This window comes from Haliotis asinina, chromosome 11, assembly GCF_037392515.1.
Source record: "Haliotis asinina isolate JCU_RB_2024 chromosome 11, JCU_Hal_asi_v2, whole genome shotgun sequence".
In the NCBI taxonomy this organism is placed as follows: domain Eukaryota; kingdom Metazoa; phylum Mollusca; class Gastropoda; order Lepetellida; family Haliotidae; genus Haliotis; species Haliotis asinina.
This window is the reverse complement of record NC_090290.1, coordinates 43,785,665-43,808,362: the sequence shown is the minus strand read 5'-3', so window position 1 is coordinate 43,808,362 and position 22,698 is coordinate 43,785,665. Positions and strand designations below refer to the sequence as shown.

General features: G+C 40.1%; 1 pseudogene; it reads left to right on the top strand.

Annotated features, from left to right (window-relative positions):
• Positions 1–7,931: 7,931 nt before the first annotated feature.
• The window catches only part of LOC137256537 (uncharacterized), a 33,055-nt pseudogene continuing 18,288 nt past the window's right edge, over positions 7,932–22,698 (top strand).

Sequence of the window (22,698 nt, the reverse complement as noted above, 5' to 3'; positions counted from 1 at the left end):
ACGATTTCCACCCCAATTACTTGGCGGAAGAAACTGGCACATACCAAAAAAGTCTTGTTATCTTATTTTATTCACACATGTTGAACATATTGGTTGGAATAAAGTAGTGTCCTCTCTATAGAGTGTTATGTTTTAATATGTACGTAAAGTAGAGTAATGTCTTCGGACAGGTTGACCGAACACCTTTTTTTTCTTCTTTCGTTGAAGAAGGAGTTGAATCGGCCAAAAACCATCATATTAACAGTGTATGTATATTGTAAAGAGATGTTGTCTATTCAGATGTGTAGATTCGTCCTTGAGCAAATACAGGATTTCAGTTGTTTATTTTGTTGTTGTTTTGTTTTGTTTTGTTGTTTTTTTTTGGGGGGGGGTTGTTTTGTTTTTTGTTGTATTTTGTTTGTTTGTTGTTGTTTTTTAATTTTTTTCTCTTCATTTTTTGTACCTCCATATATAAATACCCAGAATGGAGAAACACTGAGAAACTTTGCACTGAAGGTATATGGTTTCATTGCATACCAAAATGAGGATCAATGCAAAGCGCATGTTTAACATCATTGACCATAATATGAATAACTGGTTTCGATGATAAATGTCAAATTGAAATATATGACCAGAGCACAGTGCTTTGCGTCAATCATGTGTGTCTCTTTCACTACAAGTAAGCTATAGTCATTTCGGCCGGAGATATAGAATTGATCTACCTGTTTCCCTGTACAATGTCAGTATATAGAATTGATTTTAGACGAACAAGCCGAAAGAGGGCTCTCTAAATCACCCACTCCTGGAATATTAATACGTTTTCTTTTTTGTCAAATCAAAGGGAAACTTTTCAAAAGGGTTTTTCACAGAACGTTTAGCAATATTATTTATTGGTTAATATTGCTTTCGGTTATGTGTAAAAACAATAACTGGCTGCTATATAAGGGATGGGTCAGTTTCATAAACGGCTGTGGTCGTGTATTTTGCCGTACTAACAGAGAAGAGTAACGGTGAATCAAGCCCAGGAGGAGAGCGCAACACGGACGTGAGTACTATCTTCTACCTTCTTCAATATTCCAGTTACATTATGATAATAATGATAATAATAATATACAAAAGTTTTTTATCACACTACACGATTTACACTCATTCTCATTTGCTCTGTTGCGTTGTTATATGATTGTAAGCGCAAAACATATTGAACTTCATCACGGAAGTTAGTTTTGAAATACAGACACATAGGGTATTCTGTGTTAATTTACCATTACCATTTCCACCGCACATTAAAACATATTCTTAATCACATTTTTATCAAAAGACGTTCTTAATGTAAAATACATTTGCTGCATCAAAAATAACACTATTGATAATGCATGGTAACTTTTAATTAGTCATGTGGAAGATAGCATGCTGAATTGTACTGTGAAGATGACACATTTGATTCCTCTTCCGATTTATTTGTGTTGAAATTAACGTTAGTTCATTAAAGGATTTAAGCAAGAAGTTAAAACAAGTTGTACTATAGAATAAACCACTGAACACATTTGTCTTTGATCGGTTCTTACACTACGCTGGTCAAACTCATATGAACACAAATTCTTTTATGTGGCCTGAAATACACTAGAAAATATCCCACTGTTAATAGGTGCCGTTTATAAACAAACGATAAGACACAGCAAAAATAAGCTGGTTTCCGGAACACTGAAACCGGGAAGAAACGTCATGGAAACCAACATTTCCAGTTGGTTTCCAGGGAGTTTCCTATAGTTTCATTGTGGTTTCCATGCAACTGAAACTGCACCATTTCAGGATGGTTTCCAGTTCGTTTCATTACCCACTCCTCCAAGCGGGATCCAGTTGGTTTCCATGTACGAGTTTATGGTAGGTTTCAACCTGGTTTCCATGTATAAGTTTATTGTAGGTTTCAACCTGGTTTCCATGTATGAGTTTATTGTAGGTTTCAACCTGGTTTCCATGTATGAGTTTATTGCAGGTTTCAACCCGGTTTCCATGTATGAGTTTACTGTAGGTTTCAACCCGGTTTCCGTGTTGTAGTTTCCAACCTAGTTTAATACCTAGTTTCCATGAACTGAAACTTGCTCGTGTCGGCCCTTTACCCGGTCCTCCGGAAAACATGTTGTTTCATGTCTCACATGTAGCAAATCAGGTATTTTATACAACTGCATAATGGTAAAAGGCTTCAGGATGACAAACAACAGAATAAAACACAAATTCATTAAAAGTTTATTTATATTCAACAATATGTTTGTAAACAAATAATATTCGGAATATTCAAGTTAGTAAATGAAACAAAAGCAAGGGAATAATTAGCAGTGAGTACAGAATATTTTTCTTAAACACACTGTAGACCAGCCCATATGACTTGGCTTCCTAGTTTGAAAAATGTTAGCTCTTTCCCCAAGAGAGGAAGAACTGTGTGCTTCTTCTCCTCCGGCCAGTCAATCGTTTCACAGCCTTCCTGCTTTCCAGCTTCTGAAATTTAGAAAACAAACTATCAGTACAAACAAGCATTCGTCTACGATATCCATGGCTAGAGAAAAGAAAACTGTCAAACATTGCTTGAGGTGAAATACACTGAACCCCATGTCCGATAAGCGAAGAGATCAAAAAGTATAAACTGAGCATTTGACATCAAAAGTTTCAATCACGGAACAGCTTATTGATATATGATAGAGTGCAGAGACATGAAGAAATTCGCCTTTGAAAGCCATAGTTTCTGAATGTTACTTACAATGCACATTATGAGTATAAAACTACGATTTATTCGTTATTGTGAAAAGACATGTTTTCTTAACCAATAATGTGGAGTCATTCAGGCAGACAAGCTATGAATATGGGGTCACAAGCATACGCTGCAGCATAATGTGCTGCATGATATTTAAAACTTTTTAAGCTGTATTTTTCAAAGGATACATTGCACTTTTTCAACAGTGTTCATTTTGAAATTCCTTTAATGTACATAAAAAGAATCCATATTAACTTGATATTTTAAAGATTTCCTTAAATTTTTTAATCTCTCCAAGATGTAAAATGACTAGAATATGATTACTTACTCTGAACTTTTTGCCGTTCTTTGCGTACAAGCCGTGGGCCTCTGCTTTCCCCACACCTTCTTAAGTGATCCATCGTGTTCAACCCATCAAAAAGCTTCTGAAAGGAGACATGTGCATGATGCATAACTATAAGTGAAACATGTTTCCAGTTGGAGGTTACAAGAATAGTGACATGCGCCATGCATTTTTACTGATTCCTTGGATTTACATTATTTGGTTATGTTGTACGTACATTATGTACTGGACGGTTCAGGTTATACATACCTTTTGTATGTCAAAATGAGTTGGTCCTGGCTGCCTTCTTCAGTTTTTCCAACACTGCCCTCCTTTATGCTGGAAACGTAGAAATGCATCGATTTAAAAAAAGTCAGGAACTTGTCATATTGCACTCTTGATAACAATAAAGTGTCGGATAAAAAGAATAAATATCAATTTGCAAAGTGTTGAATATGCTAGATGAAAAGAATCCAGGTCAGCAAATTCATATTCTATTTAGGGTTGGCAATCCATCATTGTATACCCATATATTCTTTATATCAAAAACTCTTTGTAACCTTTTCTGTGGGACTAACACAATCCACATTTCTTCATTCAGAGTTCGTTAAATCTTGATATGACAAGCATAACACTACTTACATCAGATGGCAAATCTAAATTATCTCATAAATCAATAATATAATAATATTCACTCAAACAATGCACCAAATCTGGTCAGAGAATCCCTAACCTATAAATGCAAAATGACACACTATCCCCGACTACATTGTTTTCAAACGTGCAAATATCAAAAGCAGTATGAAAAGGATTTCTTAAATAAATATTCGTATTTATAAATACGTTTGAAGTTATTTTGAGTCGTAACAAGCACATTAGCAATAATATACTAGAGATATTTGTGATTTATTTTTTTCTTGCAAAGATAATTTTTCATTCATTGACACATTGAACCATCTTAATCGTGTGTGTGAGCTGATCCAAATCACAGTAATATTGAGTTCTTGAATTAACAGAGTGCTGAGTGAAGGAAGCCATACATCTCTCTTGCTACGAATTCGACACGCATGTGTTTACCGAGGTCCATCAAGTCTAAAATTTCATATGTATCGTAGTAGTTACTTATTTACGTTAAACATTACGAATAACATATGCTATTGCTTATTTCAAGAAAATAACACTGTACCTGGCCAGATCGTGGAATGTTCCTTTTCTCCCGCTGCGATCGACGACTGCTGCTGTTCTCAAGTTTTCACGTATCCGCATCTCCAAAGCTTCTATTGTAAATCTCATTGCCAGTCTCTTGAATCAGATAACACGGGCAAACGTAGGAATACTGCACTGTGTTGACTTCCTTGACGTCGTTACTGGACATACCGGGTGAGAACTGCTTTCAAAATAGTCGTCTCAAAACAACTTGGGATCAAGTGACAAAATGGCGGCAACTGTGCGTAGGGGCATTGTGGGTAATAAGAAATACCTGATCCTTTTTCGATTGGCAGGCACGAAATCCTTCTCTGACCCAATTAGGATGTGATGTTAAGACAAAGACTGAAAACGACCACTTCAGTATATAAAACTGTTGCTTTAGAAAATGTCACGTGTTCGCGTGCCCATGGATTACCGGTTCATTACTTCCGGTTTTGTCTGTCAACACCTGACTCAGGTAAGTTCTATTGTTTTTACAGCTAGCTAATTTTGATAATAGGAGCCTGTTAAGTGAGGACTGTCCCAATGAAGCCGACACCCGAACCCCGACACACTAATGACCTGACACTGATTACTTGTCAAGTATTTGAACTCAGTGTCAAAGTATGCCAACTATAAATGCTTTTAACGCTAAACTTTACGCACTGCCTCAGTTTATTGTATAATTCACGTATATTCTGCATAAATATCATCATGTAACTACCGAACTGACAATTGTTTTAATGACTTATACTAATCTTCCTAAATGCTTATACTCTTTCACATTCCCAGGAGTTGGCAGTCTATAGCCTGTTTTTTTATATATTGCATCATTTACCTTTTAATTATTGATATATATCTGAACTATTGCTATTGCTAAAGTGGCTTTAATTTTATTCATTTTTACGCAATATATTTACTGAAAGGAATACAAGTCCGTACACAACTCAATGATCCAATAAGTTATAATTAATATATAATAAAAGTTTGAGCAATGTTTCTATGCAGAGTCAACTCACCTTTTATTCTTGTATATAGATATCACTGTTTTATTATTTCTTTTCAGATAAAGAAAGCGTCTGATCCTCAATTTGACATAGTAGACAACCGAAACCTGGGCTTGCCCCATTCATCCCAATCTAGAGAAACGGAACTAAGTGTGCCTCGCGCACATAGCTGGGCAAAGGTCATTTATAGCCATTCGTCCTTTCACCATTTGCATGTTTAGTACGGTTATTGTGAAGTTTGTGTGCATGGTAGTTGGAATATGATGCTTCATTACATTACGAATAAACAAGAATGTGAAGGAAAAAAGTGTATAGTTTGTTCTTGTATCATCAGTTTGAAGCCACATTTAATATTGTGATATCCACAGAATGATGCGTCAACAATTTACTTTTGTTGTCTTGTTCATCTAAGCAATGATACGAATCTACTATTCCTTCCCCAGGCACATTCAGATTGAATTATAACACCTCGTGAAAGCTAAGTTTCAGTCAGGAATGGAAACCAACACATGAACATTGCTTCGTGTCAGTTTCCATCACCGGAGCTTAGAGTATCCATTATGGATTCTATTTGGAAACTAGGTCAGCCAGTTTTACTGAATGGATACCAACTGGATGTCAGGATGGTAAACAATTACACATTTTATGTTACTTAGTTCAAAACAGCGCAATGGAAACCAACATGAAACTACATTTTCTACTTTTATGTTGGTTTCCATTTAGTGAGATCTGAGAGTTGCAAATTCCAGGTATGGAAACCAACAAGAAACCCCCGAACTTAGTTTCATTTTGGTTTCCATTTACAGAAATACCAAAATCACATTTCCAAAATGGAATCTAGTTGGAAACTCAGTGAGTTTCAGGGAATGGAAACCAACTGGATTCCGCAATTACCCACATTACGGATAGTTTCCAGAAACCTGGAAACCAAGTCATTTTTGTAGTGAGACGTTAATCCTATCATTCTGTACATAGGTTAGTGAAGTGAATAATACTTATAGTCATCATATCGAATAAATTCTGTTCAGATACAAAATAATATATCGATTTCCATGATAGGCCTTTTGCAACCCATGCTTGCCGTAAAAGGCGACTATGCTTGTCGTGAGAGGAAACTAACGGGATCGGGTGGTCAGGCTCGCTGACTTGCTTGACACATGTCAACGGTTCCGATGCTCATGCTATTGATTACTGGATTGTCTGATTCGATCATTTACAGAGCGCAGTCATATAGCTTGAATATTGCTGAATGCGGCGTAAAACTAAACTCACTCATTGAGGTTTAACCGAAAGTAAAACTCACTCACCCATGATCACAAATGTGCAAGCTGACTGGAAATGAATGTGTTAGAAAGTAAAACCTCCTCAGGCGCTTCCGTCTTAAAACTGACATAAGTTGTTAAGTTTCTCAGGGTAGATGGCAGATTGTTCCACGGTGTTCTTGCAGTCTTGTCGAAGCATCTATCACCATAACTTTTTGTTTTTGTTTGTTTGTTTGTTTGTTTGTTTGTTTGTTTGTGTACAGTGATGCATGAGTGCATCCTGTGAATAATGGAGGGATTCATATCACGATCACGGTCTCTGAAGCTTCACTGGTAATACTTCCCACGCTTTGATTTATGGTTTCTTATTTGCATACACATGTATTTACCTAGCCCATGGCCAAATGTTAGAAAAGTCCCCATCTTTTAGAACCTCACAGACCAACTGTAAGAGTCGTAACCACATGATCTAATGGACAGTGACAAGCATAATGGCTCAAAGTGGGCGGTGTAGGTGAAAAGGGTTGGCAGTTGTATGGGTGATAAGGCTGTAACACGTTATCTGATTACTATGATATCTCTACAGTGTATCTTCAAGGTGTTGTGCTGTGTATTTGATAACTAGCAGTAATGTTGACAAAAAGTTATATTTTACAACAGGAAGGTATGACGCGAGGTGGAAAGGTTTAATACTGGTAAAAGCCACGAGACCCACACAGTACTGGCATCTGAGTTGAAAGTTGGTTTAATGTTATGCCTATGATGTGTATGAACGAAACACGGGAAATTTATGAGTGAGTGAGTATGATTTTACATCCATTTCAGCAATATTCCAGCAATATCACTGCGGGGGAGACTGGAAATGGGTTTTACACATGGTGGCCATGTAGAGAATCGAACGTGGTCATCAGCATGACGAGCAGACACGTGAACCATTAGGCATTCGTTTGGAATGCGGCTGTTGACGAAGCAAAGCGAGTCAATGTGTATAAAAGATAAATTTAAAAACTATTTCCTAAGTTTCAAAATTTTATAAAGTAACTTACCGCCTTATATAGAAACCTTAAAAAGAAACCTTTGTTGTCTATATATGTTTACATCATTTTCATTTGAATCTGAAACATAGATAAAATAATACGGATGGCCTACAATGACTACTTCACGCAGGCCTAATCCGAATGCACTCGTGCTGACCAAAGGGACGTAGTTTTAGGGGAAGTCATAGGCTAACACAAACCGCTATCCCCAACAGGAAGATACTGATCTTCAGCTATCCATGACTCGCTGAGATTGACAGTCGATTTTCGATAGACTGCTGTCATATAGCTGGGATAATGATGAATGCAGGGTTAAACGAGAAACATATAAACGTGACACTTTTCTTCACCGTCATGTCATCTGTACTGTCTTGTTCACTATTTCAGAAGATGAGATACATCTTGCTAAGCGTACTGGTGCTGGCAATACTGGCAACATGCAGTGCGTTCACAGTCGACGTGAATGGCGGTCGTATTCGCATGCGGAGAGAGGTGACATATTTCATACATTAAAAAATAAAAATATATGCAACATTTTATTCTGTAAGAATAAAGAAGTGTTTTTTCGATGGTCATTACAGCATGCTTGAACTTCAGTATGCAATGTTTCGGATACTGTATTCAGGCTGCAAACGTGTTTCGATAGTATTTTGTAATTTCGTAAATAAGAAATTTTCATTTCGAAACAATTGCTGTTTGGAGGATTACACTCTCTGAATAAAGAACAAAATCTAAAACTTTTGTTGGTTCAAATCTCATCTGGGTTTCGAACCCACACTGTGAGAGTCTGGCACCTTATCGGTCAGCACACAAAGTCAGCCATCTAACCCACTCAGCTGCGACACTGATATTTGACACCAGTGCCACTGGAGTGTATGGGTCGTTTACCAAAACAGTTTACGTTCCTCTTTGCTAACACACTTTACAACTCGAAAGCGAAAGGTACAAAAACGTTTTACGATTTCACGAACACTCTGACAATTAAAACAGACGTAATGTGAATACACTGAACAATAAGAGAAACGCAACTCTGTTGGTTTTCTTTTCGTCAAGCTTTTAAATAGAAGCAATAAATGTGCACGCTTACTTTTATGAAATTTCATTATTTCAAAAAATGCGTTTCTTTCGTTGATCAGTATACATGTGGTAGGAACGGGGATACTATTGGCTAAACTGAACCTGTCATTAATATATCAGAAGAAGTAGGTATGCAACACTGCTGATTGACATATCAAGGTATGATGATACGGTTTCAGACCACACTTACTCATTGTTTCTATGGGGTCTTTTTTGTCCCAGGCGAATCCCCTTTCCTTTAAACACTCTGGCATCATAAATCGTTTCCTACCTGTTTCCTAGCATCTGGTTGTAACAAATCATGCTCTTCAATATGTGCATTCATCGTGGCTATACGTTCATCAGTAAGTTCATTGCCTGAGTGTAAGAATCTAAAAGCTTGCGTTCCCAGAATGCATCATAAGTACAGTTTTGGAAGGATTCTTCGATCAAGTGGTTTCTCTTTGTTTCAGGCGGAAGACTCAGCTGAAGAAGCAGGCACTGGAGACGGGTCTGTCGAATCGCAGAATACTGGCGACACAGAATCGTCCGAGGAAACCGAAACTTCTGACGAAACAGCTGAAGCCCAAAGTTCTGATGAAACAGCTGAATCCGAAAGTACTGAAGAAAAGGCTGAATCCGAAAGTTCTGATGAAACAGCGGGATCCGAAAGTACTGAAGAAAAAGCCAAAGTCGAAAGTTCTGATGAAACAGCTGAATCCGAAAGTACTGAAGAAATAGATGAAGCCGAAAGTTCTGATGAAATAGCTGAATCCGAAAGTACTGAAGAAAATGCCGAAGCCGAAAGTTCTGATGTAACCGCTGATTCCGAAAGTACTGAAGAAAACGCCGAAGTCGAAAGTTCAGATGAAACAGCTGAATCCGAAAGTTTCGAGGTAACAGCTGAAGCCGAAAGTTCTGACGAAACAGGAGATGCCGAAAGTGCTGAGGAAACAGCTGAATCCTCGGAATCAGGGAGTACAGATGCTGGCGGAAGCTCTGAAGATCCTGCTGCTCCTGAGTCACCTGAGGCTGAGTTAGAAGTGGCAGTCAAAGAGGAAGATCCCAGTGCTTCTGCCACTGACGAAAAAACTGAAGAAGAACTTCCAAAGTCTGAAATGGTCCAGACAGAAGAAGCCGGGGACGATGACACAGGGAAGCCAGATCCAGTGGAGGAAGCCGGGAAGGGGAAGGGAGCTTCCCTTGATGGGTCTGGTTTGGTGGAAGAGGAAGATGAACTGACGGCCATTAATGAAAACGGCGTGATCAATGTTCGCCCGGCGAACACGGTTTGTAGTAAATCTTCTTTTGTGATGCCAAAATATAGATATGTGTGTGACTGTAGTATGCTTCAAGCAGCTCTAAACAGAGCTCGGAAACCCACTGATACACACACTGCTACATCCGACTTCTATTCACAGTAATATGCATTGCTTTCACTTCTTTTCATAGTAACACACACACACACACACACACACACACACACACACACACACACACACACACACACACACACACACACACACACAGGGCTTCATTCCACTTCTAACTTCTATTCACAAGTAATAGCTGCATCCGACTCAAGAATACGGAATTTACAAGGGTCTTACAGTCCCGTACACCCTTTCAAATCAGCGTGTAACTAATAATATGAATGTATATCCTATTGTTTATGTTTACCCTCAGTAATCGCCGTACATACAATCTACGTTGTTGTGTCTCCAGTCATATATCCAACTATATTCAGTTTCCATGCATCCGTTATACTATACAACTGCAAACGAATATATCCGCTGTAATAGAGACAGTTATATCAGACTTTGCTGTATCCGAAGTAATATAGACAGCTTAATCTAACTTCTAACTTCTAGATCCGACCTCGAGCTCATTATATCTACTGATACGCCTATTGATTTCGTGACATACGTTATTACTCATGTATTTACTTATGACTTCGTGATATCCGGAGTAAGACGTATTTCACCGTGTAGGAAGATGTAGCAGCCAAGGAAACTGACATGGAGGCTAAGGTCCAGGCTAAAGAGTTGGAAGAGGTGATGACGGGAGAAGACCTCGACGACCCCAAAGGTGGTGATGAAGATGGTGATAGAGAAGAGGATGAAGATAGTGAGGACACAGAGGATTCACCAGCTGGTCAGAAATGCATCCTTTTTCACAGTGATTAAGGAAGTGTGTTACAGTACGGCATGTGTTTCAAACATATAAGCTGTCACTTTATAATCGGAGCGGGTACGGAAGGGAGCTCATGGTTAAAGCTTTCGCTTGTAACGCCCGGATTCGACTCCCCATGTGGATATAATGTGTATAATGTGTGAAACCCATTTCTATTAATACTGTCTATTCTTATGGGAGGGCATTATGTGAAATACATGCACATATGGCATTACACAGAAACCCTCATTATCCGGAAACTTCGTGAAATTTAAGTGAAACATGAGTATTTGAGTGAGTTAGGTTTTACATTGTTCTTAGCAGTATTTCAGCAATATCAGGGTGGGGAGCACCAAGAATAGGCTTCACATATTGTGTCCATGTAGGGAACCGAACCCGGACCTTTGGCGTGACGAGCGAACGCTTTAACCCCTAGACTAACCCACTTTCCTATCATCTGAATTTCAATTACCAAATTGAATAGTGCCAAATACCCACCACTGTGTCCAGCGTAATAGACCACTTCACGCCATCATCCATCAACTAGTCAACGAGAGAAAACGCATGTGTCTGGATGTTCGAGGTGCGACTGTCTTTTCTAGACAGTACCCCACATTTAAGGTTTCATCTTCAAATGAGTTTGTCCAAAATTCCCTCTACTCTCCCAGCAGAAAATGGGCACCCGGTGGGATAAGGCAGATAAGTGAGTAATAACCTAGCACCTCACTGGCATGTTGCGTTATCCGGGGTAATAATAATCACTCTATCGGCGCTATCAACATCTATCTATTGAATGGAGTTTAGCGAATATAAGTGCACTTATTATTATGTGTATATTTTGTTTTGTAGGTGAGAGTGAGGAAGTTGAAGGAGCTGCCAAAGATGCCTCAGGTGATTATCATAGGAACAGAGTAATCAAACCCTGCATATTGTCCTGGCAGTAGAGTGGTCATGTGCGTGTGCGTGTGCGTGTGCGTGAGTGTTGATATGTTCCAGCGTTTACAGGTTGCATGTGGAACTCGTGGTTTATGCGTGAACGTGTCGTAAGGTTTGCACTATAAAATACTCTGATACTATGATTTCAACCAACAGGCAGCAGTTCAGAATCTACAGATGATGTAGAAGCTGTTGCGCAATCTGACCAAGGTGATAAAACATGTACGTTTACTCTTATATCAAGTTCGTTTGGGTACTATTGTCCTTCCTTCCGTCCCGAACTGAAGTTTAATCTGGAAATACACAGAGTCTTAAAAATTAGCATGATAACGTGACTGAAGAACGCACGGCAAAGAATATGGAATGGTGCATTTTTTGAGTCAAATGCAGCATCATTGAATATTGAATATCTCGCTATCCATGCTTCAGTATTGGGCCATATGAAGCATACAAAATATTGAATATCTTTTCCAACAGCCAACAGTGATGAATCTACAGATGATGTGAAAGCTGTTGCAGAATCTGACGATGAAGATAAAACAGGTAAAATTCATATGTCACGTCCGTTCAGACGTTTGTTTGTCTATTACTTCTTTCGTTTCCTCGTTCGTTCACGCTGTCATATGTTTCCGTCCTGGGCCAAATTGAAGTTAAGTCAGGGATACAACAGATTCAGAAATGAACGTGATGGTGTTATTAAAGGTTATGATCCATGGAGAAAAACGAATATCTTGTCCACATATGAAGCATGGTGAAAACGTACTGAACAGCAAAAGAAACACAACTCTGTTTTTTTGTGAAGTAATTAAATGGAAGAAATAAACATGAACGCTTAGACCCGTTAAGGTCTACCCGGGTTAGAATAGGCCTTCAGCAACCCATGCTTGAGACCCGTGAAGGTCCCGTGGTAAAATAGGCCTTCAGCAACCCATTGACCCGTGAAGGCCCCGGGTTAAAACAGGTCTTCAGCAACCCATGCTTGCCATAAAAGGTGACTGTGCTTGTCGTAAGAGGCGACTAACGGGATCGGGTGGTCAGGTTCACTGACTTGGTTGACACGTGTCATCGGTTCCCAATTGCGCAGATCGATACTCATGTTGTTGATAACTGGATTGTCTGGTTCAGATCCGATTAATTACACACCGCCGCCATATAGCTGGAATATTGCTGAGTGCGGAGTAAAACTGAACTCACTCACTCACACACATGAACGCTTACATTTATGAGATTTCATGTTTTCGAAACTTACGTTTCTATTGCAGTTCAGTATAAATTGAATATCTTTACCAACAGGCAGCAGTGATGAATCTACAGATGATGTAGAAGTTGTTGCAGAGGAAGATAAAACAGGAGATTTAGTGTGTTTGATTATTCGTCTGATTGGTCAGCCGTTCTCTCGCTCATATTTCAGTTCCTTCCTTCCTTCGTTTGCACTCTGGGAAAACTGACTGGACTTGTGAGTCGTTTTGAAACCCACAAAACTTTGATAGAAAACTTTAACTTGCCCTCATCACATTTTTTAGGGAAACGAGATGCTATTCCCTGTTGTATTGTGCCTAGTTTAATATTGATTAACTTTACATACAGGCGGCAGTGCAGAATCTGCAGATGGTGATGTTGAAGTGGCTGCAGAATCAGACGAGGGAGTTAAAACAGGTGAGTTAGTGTGTTTGATTTTTCGTTTGATTGGCCTGTGGTTCGCTCTTTCATATCCTGAACAGGAAAAGAAAAAACGCAGCTATTTTGTCAAGGTTTTCAAATAGAAGACACGAGCGCTTCCTTTTTATGAGATTTCATTTTTCAGAAACTTGGTTTTCGTTTACTGTTCAGTATATTTTCTACTGTAGTTTATGTTTCAGCACCCTAAAAAGTCAAAATTTAGGCTGGGAGGAATAAATAATTGAATGGTTGGTTTCACGGGAGTTATTCTTCATAAATCCATTATTATTCAGCATAACGAATCAATGTTGGGACAAATGACATTAGCTTACATTGTCAGTGGCTTTAGCGTCGCTGTGATATCAACGTTGAGAATGAAGCTCAATAACGTCATATAGGTGTATATTGCTTTGGTTGATCAATAGTTGAGCACTGAAATGGGAGAGCTATTATTGATTATCTGTCGTTTGTTCTTTTGAGTGATAATATATTATGTTGCTATTATTATCATCCATGCTGTACATCCGTTGTTGTATAGATAGATTAATGTACATGACAACTTTTAAACGTGTAGATTTTCATGGGAAATTGACGATTATATTGAACGAATTTTTGAAGTTATGTTTAAGCATGAAATGTAATGATCAAAACGATGATAATGAAACATATACATATATATGTGTGTGTGTGTGTGTGTGTCTGTGTGTGTGTGTCTGTGTCTGTTTTTTTTTTGTGTGTGTGTGTCTGTGTGTGTGTATTTTCTACCTTGAATTAGGAAAATACGCTATTTTCCATTGGTCAGTCAAATTACCACTACCACCTCTGACGGAAAGACGTTAATTTAATTATCGGACAAAGCTTACATACATTGAGAAATGTCTCAGTCAGTGTTGGCAGACATTGTTGAATAACAATGGAACATTTAGTAAGAAAATACAGTTTCCTTTTCGCCACATTAATAGCACGTATTGCAATGATAGTTGGAAGGAATACGCGATGAAAATCAACTTACACTGTGTACTTGGAGATTATGGGATTGATCACGTTTGAGTATGTGACTGCCACCCACTTCCAGCACGTGGAGGATAAGAAATATATAAGATATATGATAAATGTACATAATACTATTTATCATGTGGTCAAACGCCGCACTTGCTAAGTAAAACGATTGTAGTGCTTTTGTTAGGTTGAGTCCGATCTTTGATACAAACACACACTGTCATTTACCGGTTCGCCAGCACACAACATTAGCGATCTAACTCAGCCACCGATGCTTCCCTAACATGACAGATGGTAGTCTAGGTACATCATGTGCATCCGTTTAACGAAGGTGAACTGTCATCGAGAGGGTTAAGTATATACTGAGTGTTCGCTTACGAATTGTTTTTTCTTCAATTTATTCATATTAAAGCAATGATGTTTCATTTCATTAAAAGGTGATGGTGGAGACGAAGAGAAAGGGGACACTAGGGAAGGAGATGGAGACGGTTCGTGATGTAGCATCCGTCCGCATGGTTAAATTATGTCATGCAGTAACTCTGACAGAAACTGATTTATATTCTTGACGTTTGCACGACACAAAGACAATTCAGAGCAAAACCATATGGTAACCCAGTGTATGAAATGAATGTCATTACCATATTCTGAATGAAGATGGAATAATAATCATATGTTTGACATGAGTATAAGTGAATCGTTCTAACCTCATTTGGGGAAGGGAAGAACCTAAAATAATAACGATTTAAATGTGAGGATTAAACTTTAAAACGATGTCAGTTCAGAGTATGTGATCCCTTCAACAGGTGAAAACAACGGAGAAGTTAATCTAACCGTAGAGTCAGATGACAACCCTGATGGTGAGTCAAAGGAACCTCCAGCGGAAACCGAAACTGAAGAAACAGAAACACCAGACTCTGTGGAACCAGCAGCGGAAACCGAAACTGAAGAAACAGAAACACCAGACTCAGTGGAACCAGCACCGGAAACCGAAACTGAAGAAACGGAAACACCAGACTCAGTGGAACCAGCAGCGGAAACCGAAACTGAAGAAACAGAAACACCAGACTCTGTGGAACCAGCAGCGGAAACCGAAACTGAAGAAACAGAAACACCAGACTCTCTGGAACCAGCAGCGGAAACCGAAACTGAAGAAACGGAAACACCAGACTCAGTGGAACCAGCAGCGGAAACCGAAACTGAAGAAACAGAAACACCAGACTCTGTGGAACCAGCAGCGGAAACCGAAACTGAAGAAACTGACATATCTAGCTCAGACGAACCAACAGTGGAAACCGACACCCCGGAAACAGACAGTGATTCAGATGAAACCCCTTCGACAGGTGAAGCAGACGAATCGGCTACTTCTGATCTTGAACCATCTGATGGGGATGGAGATAACGATGAAGACGATGAGGAGGAAGCTACATCTAATGACAGTTCATCATCCGAGGTAATTACTTGACCAAGTTACACATTAGTAAGAATGTTTTATTATCGTAAGTGAGCATAGGGGGATAGGTTTGGCTGTACTCTACTGGCCTGACCATGAACCTCCGTCCGAATTATGCCAGAGACACCCATAACTGACAGTATTTCACCCCCAAAACAAGTGTACATTTGATGATTGACTGATCATGGTTGTCTATCATTCATATAGGAGGGTTAATTGCCCTTCACATTACAAAATCCTCATTATCACTCGTACACAGATGTCATCTTTCATAATCTGTGCATTCAAATTCTTAAACGAAATCTTTAATTTAGTGTATTGATGAAGATAGATCATATGAATGACATTGTCTTCATCGTTATACTTAGCACCGTTATCATATTGCAGTGTATGTAACAGCATGTGTTACAGTTAGTAACTTTAGCGCTATGTTGCAGACTACTGGCAAGCGAAGAAGGAAACGATTAGCTCTCGCTGACCCCAAGTACATATGGGACGATGCAATATTCCCATTCAAATTCAAGGACGGGCTTGGTAAGACTTCTGGCAAGAAAACCAAAACAATCCTGGTTGAGTGAGTGAGTGACGTTTTGCTTGGGTTATATGTATGATAGAGTGACGTGAGACAGATCCATTTCTTTACTACTTGTTGGAGCCAACGATCAAGGAGGCGATGCTGACAAACTCAGAAATAAAATCAGAGTGAACCATGAACCCATACGTTCCTGACTCATGTAAGAGACACAGCTCAGCAAGGATTGCGGATTACTAGGTCAAATGTGCGGAACACGTTTCACAGAGGGGACTGCACAAGGAAGAATTCCAATATAAAACATACTATGGGCAGTGGTCAAAGCCCATGTTTGTCACGCTGAAAATCAGGTTCTATTCCCTACATTGACACATTGTGTGAGACCGTTTCTTGTGTGTCCCCCGGAGACTGGATTGTGCCGGAGTATTGCTAAAAGCGCGAAACGTACTCGTCTGCTCTTTGTGACGTCCAAAATTCTAAAATGACATTCAAAGACGACCGTTTCGCGTCCTTGAAAGTTATTTTAGAATTTGGGAAGCACATTATAGAACACGCTTTATGGATAACAACTTTTTATGTGACTGCGGTTGTGTTCAATATAGAACAAGCTTTAGGCTGCATAAAAGTAATTAAATGTTCCTCGGGCACAGTTTTTTTCAAAAGTTACGAGGGCGGTAGGACTTTGTTTTTTTAATTTGATAGAAAAACGTGACGAGGGATGAATACATCTTTTTTCCCTCAGAAATACAGCCTGGGAAGTTGGCACATGTTAATAACTTGCAGAGTCATTCACACTCGTTCATACAGACACTCATTCTTATAGTGCACAAATGGATGATGGGGACGCGACAAAGTCAAAACTATTACGCGCACAAAAAAAAGTGACGCGCCAATGCCCGAGAAATATTTCACATTTTTTATTTAGCCTTGTGGATAAGAACTGTTATATTCGTGAGTACGACGTTTCGACACAGATTCTTGTATCGTTATATTTTGAATCTGTATCGAAACATCGCACTCACGAATATTGCAGGTAGTTATCCATAAAGGTTGTTCTATATTGACCCTTTAGCGATATAATTTTGAGGGTCACCATGACCTCGATTAGTTTCCGCACTGTTTGCTTTACTGCCAGCAGTATTTCCTTCTGATTCCATGTTCTTGTTGTAGCTGACAAGATCAAGGTTGAAGCTACGGCAGCCATGGGTTATCTTACTCGCCACACCTGTATGGAATTTGTCCCTTACGAAGGCCCTCAGACGAACACAGAGCTCGGGCTGTCCCACCCTGGCCATCTCATCTTCACCAACGAAGGAGGGTAGGTACATCATGGCTGGGTAGGTACGATTTGAGAGGGTAAATGCAACATGAGAGGGTAGGTACAACAGAGGAGAGTAGCTACAGAAAGGGAGTGTGGATACAACAGGGAGGGGAGGGCTGGTACAACATGGGAGTGTGGGTACCACAGGGAGGGTAGGGGAGGGCTGGTACATCATGGGAGAGTGGGTACAGCTTGGGAGAGTGGCTACAACACGGGAGGGGTGAGCTTGTACAACATGGTTGAGTTGCCACAACTTGAGAGTCAGCATAGGTGGGAAGGTACAACATGTGCGGGTGGCTACAACATGGGTGAGTGACTACAACATGGAAGGGTGTCTACGACATGGGGGGGGGCATGGATGGGGAGTACAACATGGGTGGGGAGAAACAACATGGGTGGGTGGTTACAACATGGGTGGGTGGTTACATCAGGTGAGGGCTGGAAGGGAGGTACATCATGGAAGGATGGCTACAGCATGGGTGGGGAGGTACAACATGGAAGGGTGGCTATAGCATGGGTGGGGAGGTACAACATGGGTGGGTGGCTACAACATGTGTGGGAGGTACAACACGGAAGGATGGCTACAGCATGGGTGGGGAGGTACAACATGGGTGGGGAGAAACAACATGGGTGGGTGGCTACAACAGGTGAGGGCTGGTACATCATGGAAGGGAGGTACATTATGGAAGGATGGCTACAGCATGGGTAGGGAGGTACAACATGAGTGGGTGACTACAGTATTGGTGGGGACGTACATCGTGGAAGGATGGCTACAGCATTGGTGGGGAGGTACAACATGGGTGGGTGGCTACAGCATGGGTGGGAGGTACAACATGGAAGGATGGCTACAGCATGGGTGGGGAGGTACAACATGGGTGGGTGGCTACAACATGTGTGGGAGGTACATCATGGAAAGATGGCTACAGCATTGCTGGGGAGGTACAACATGGGTGGGTGGCTAAAACATGTGTGGGAGGTACAACATGGAAGGATGGCTACAGGATGGGTAGGGAGGTAGAACATGGAAGGATGGCTACAACATGTGTGGGAGGTACATCATGGAAGGATGGCTACAACATGCTGTAGCCACCGTCCCTGTTGTAGTCACCTTTTAGCAGTGATCAACCGAGTGAATCCACTGCAAACCAAGTAACAGGGTGCTTCGGAGTAGGTTACTGTAGGACGTTGTGCAAGTCGATGACAACTGACGTGCATCGTGACGTCGGTTACCAAGGGTGCAGACGTAGTGAGTCCATCACAGTGTGATCTTATGCAAAAGTGTACAATAGTACATAATTCTTCCGCAACGTATTTCTGAAATCGGATTCGGTATGAAACCATAATAATCACTTAATTACGCCATTTTATCAATTTAATGCATTCAAGAGATGGTAATAAATAAAATACCACAGTCGATCTCATTGCATATGAATTATACGAAACTCGTGATCTTCCAATGAGACCTCGTGTAGTATTCTCTACGGATGACAGGTACAATAGGGAAGAGTTGGTACTGTGTCCATTTTCAGTGGAGATTAGGTACAGCATGCCGCATTACAGAACGGTCTTGATAGCAAGCACGCCCTTAAACACACTGACAATTAACGAGTGCGGCGTTAAACAACAATCAACCATTGGTGGGAACATGCACCAAAGGAATGCAATCAGCACTTGCAAAGTAATACACACATGGACCAGTCCGAGCAATTTGACCGACAACAGTACCGTCCAATTAGATTAGGTGTTTATTGTATCCCTATTTATCGTTGTCTTTCCAGATGTTGGTCTTACATGGGACTTATGATGAGAAGCAGGGGCCAGGAAGTGTCATGCATGTCCCGTGTATGTATCTGACTTTTTCTCGACGCCACAGTTTATTCCATTACAGAAGACACATACACTCCCTTAATGGTCAGGTTCCTTGCCTCAAACATAAGTGACATGCCGTTTGGTAATCGTGGGTTTGGATTTTACATGTATAAATGCTAAAATGGTAAAACCAGACGTTCGTCTTAAAAACACACCCTTCAGCAGCGTCTTAAAGCGCTGATTATTATTCTCATTCTTTCCACTGGCTAATGCACTGCCAAGGAACACGATTCTGTATAGAGTTTTACGGCGACTCAGATGCCAGTCTTGACCCTATGCCCATGTTAATCTGACGCGCACCTATATAACTATAGCTTAACGTATAGCTTCCGAGTTCTTAAGGGTGCCCGTCAACAAATGTTGGTAGTGAAAAGCGTTCAAATGTTTGAACAGGTTGCCGTCAAAGTGGGAGAATTTTGGTGAGAATGACAAAAAGCAACACATTATGTATAGCAATGTCTTTCCCTCCGTAGTCGGTGTTTATACACGAAATCGGCCACTCGTCATTCCTGCTACACGAACAGAATGGTGACAACAGAAAGGGCCTCATCAGAATCAACTACGACAACATCCAAGACGGTAAGTCAAGATGGGTATACCCTGCCATTACCATCGTTTTATCATTGGTGAAGACTGAAATGTATGGAATGTGACATAAAACTGAACCAAATAAAATCTGATATTTGTCATTCCAACTGTGATTCTGCTGAAATTTGTAAGACTTCACTTCAAAGGATGTATCCAAACTATTCATGATTCCTTAGCCTTATATGAACGTTAGATGTGACTGCGATATGTAGGTGACTAAGGTATGAGATATATAAATGTGCAAGACACAGAGAGGTTTCTTCACGAGCAAGGTTTCGCACAACAGTAACATCATAGAATTCGGGTCTACTGCTAGACATATATTAGATGATCCTGCGCACTAAACGCATTTGTGACAAGAGAGGCGGTACAACGAATTGGGCGAGTATACTTGGCTGCTACAGGTAGATATGCGATAAAGCATGTGCAATACTTGCTGACCGTGGCGTGAAATCAATGCCGCTGCTGTTTAACACAGCGACTTAGTTCAGTAAAACCATCACGACACGATTTGCACGGGGAAATTTACTTTTTCAATACTTAGACGACAACCTGCTTCCCTTTTGTTTCAAATGGAATGTTCTGGAGGGCGTTCCCATTTATGCAAAATGAGGTCATTTGTCAGGTCGTGGCTCATCTAATCCTTGTCGAGCAGTAAAACTGATCTTTTCTAAAACATTCTACTTAACATAAATCTATACCCCTGAAGTATGTATGAATTTATGGTTACGCATTTCCTATTTGGTTGAGATACAGCTGTTACATAAATGTCTCAGTGAGACATGTTGCTGAGTGTCAAATGTAAAAGTTCTCACTGTCCTTCAATTGCAGCCCTCAAAGACCAGTACATCCAGCTTCCAGCATCCACGACTCTCAACTTCACCGGATATGACGTGTCGTCACTCATCCATTACCCTATAGGAGTAAGTATGGCGTTGTATGTATAACGCCACAAGCATCTGGGCCGGGTTGAGTTCAGGGATAGACATGATGAACTGCTGTGTGTGATTAGTTTATGACAGGTTGGGGTTAATTGCTTATTCCAGAATTCCTTTCCCAGGGTATCGGTTCGTCTTCGTAACAGGATCCGTTGATGATCAGTTCGCCTGGCTCAAGGTCGAATTCTCGACCACTCCGTAGTTTTGAAATGCTATCTTACAATCAGTTCATCCACTCCTCATTTTAACTGTTGACCTTATTTTTTCAGTGTTAAAAATCCACATCGCCTCACTACGAGAAGGTTACTCAGTTGGGGCCACTTAACAATTAATGTTTTGGGGGAAAACTGTAAATAAAACATCAACAATTAAGGTTTTAAATACCTTTTATATGGAACAATGAAGAAATATTCTTTTGCATATCATCTGTTGAAAAACGATTGGAGAATTAATGTAATGCATTATCCTGTGTAGATGGAATTTAATTTGCTGCATAAAAGTTAAAAAAGTGAACAATTAATGTTTTGCATATTCTCTACACGAAACAAAGGACAGTCAATATGTTACATACCTTCTGTAGGATACAATGCACAATGTGTTACATTGCTGCTATAAAAAAACAAATGAATAAAAAATCAATAATTGTTTTCTATATTCTCTACGGGTGGCAATGGACAATTAATGTTTCTATAAATACGTTCTGTGGTCAATAATCATGGGACAAGTAATGTTTTCCAAGGCGAAGCATATATACAGAACAGCAGGAGAACTGCAACTCTAATTTTGACAAGTTTTTTTTTCAAATAGGCGACATAAACATGAATGCTTACTTTTAAGAGATTTCATTGTTTCGAAAATTTCCGGGTTTTTTTTCTTTTTGCTTTTCTTTGCATCACCATCGAATAACCATTTGGTGTTGGTATGATATTTTACCATGAAACATGACTGTATACTTCTCTTTCCTCACCCGCAGACTGAAATAAATAGTCTCTCACAAAGAAGGGATTACGCACTCGTATCTCAGAGACACCTTAATTATGCATATTATGTGTGTGTGTGTTTACTAGATGAACAGCAAGAACGGTAAACAAACTCTGTCCATCCTGTACGAGGCACCAGATTTCCATGTTGGAGGACATCTGTATTATGTAGCTGCTGAGATCAACCTGGGCTACAAATGTAAAGGTTTGTGTAAAATACCATCATTTATCCGGCCACAGTTTAGCATGAGTTAAAAGTGTATTATAGTGGAAGCTGTCTAAACCGGTACTCATCTGGGCTGAAGAAATAGTCCGGTTTAGACAGCATGCTGGATTGTAGAGCTGATGATACATGTATAAGCCAAGGATAAGACTGAGATTTTAGGCTGGTGTTGACAACTTGCCGGATTGGACAGATACCGGTTTTGACAGCTTTCACTGTCGGGCCAGTGACTGTAGCGATGTACAGGTCCTGCTAAACTTTTACTAGAAGCGGGCTGGCGGGCCTGTGGCTTTGTCGTACTCTGTGTCTGACACACAACACTTGGACAGTTGGTACTCGATTCGGCATCGGACCAACCACACACGGCACCTGACCCATTGCCATTTCCTAAGACAAGCAGATCTTCCTGTTGTTAATACCGATCTCTTCAAGGC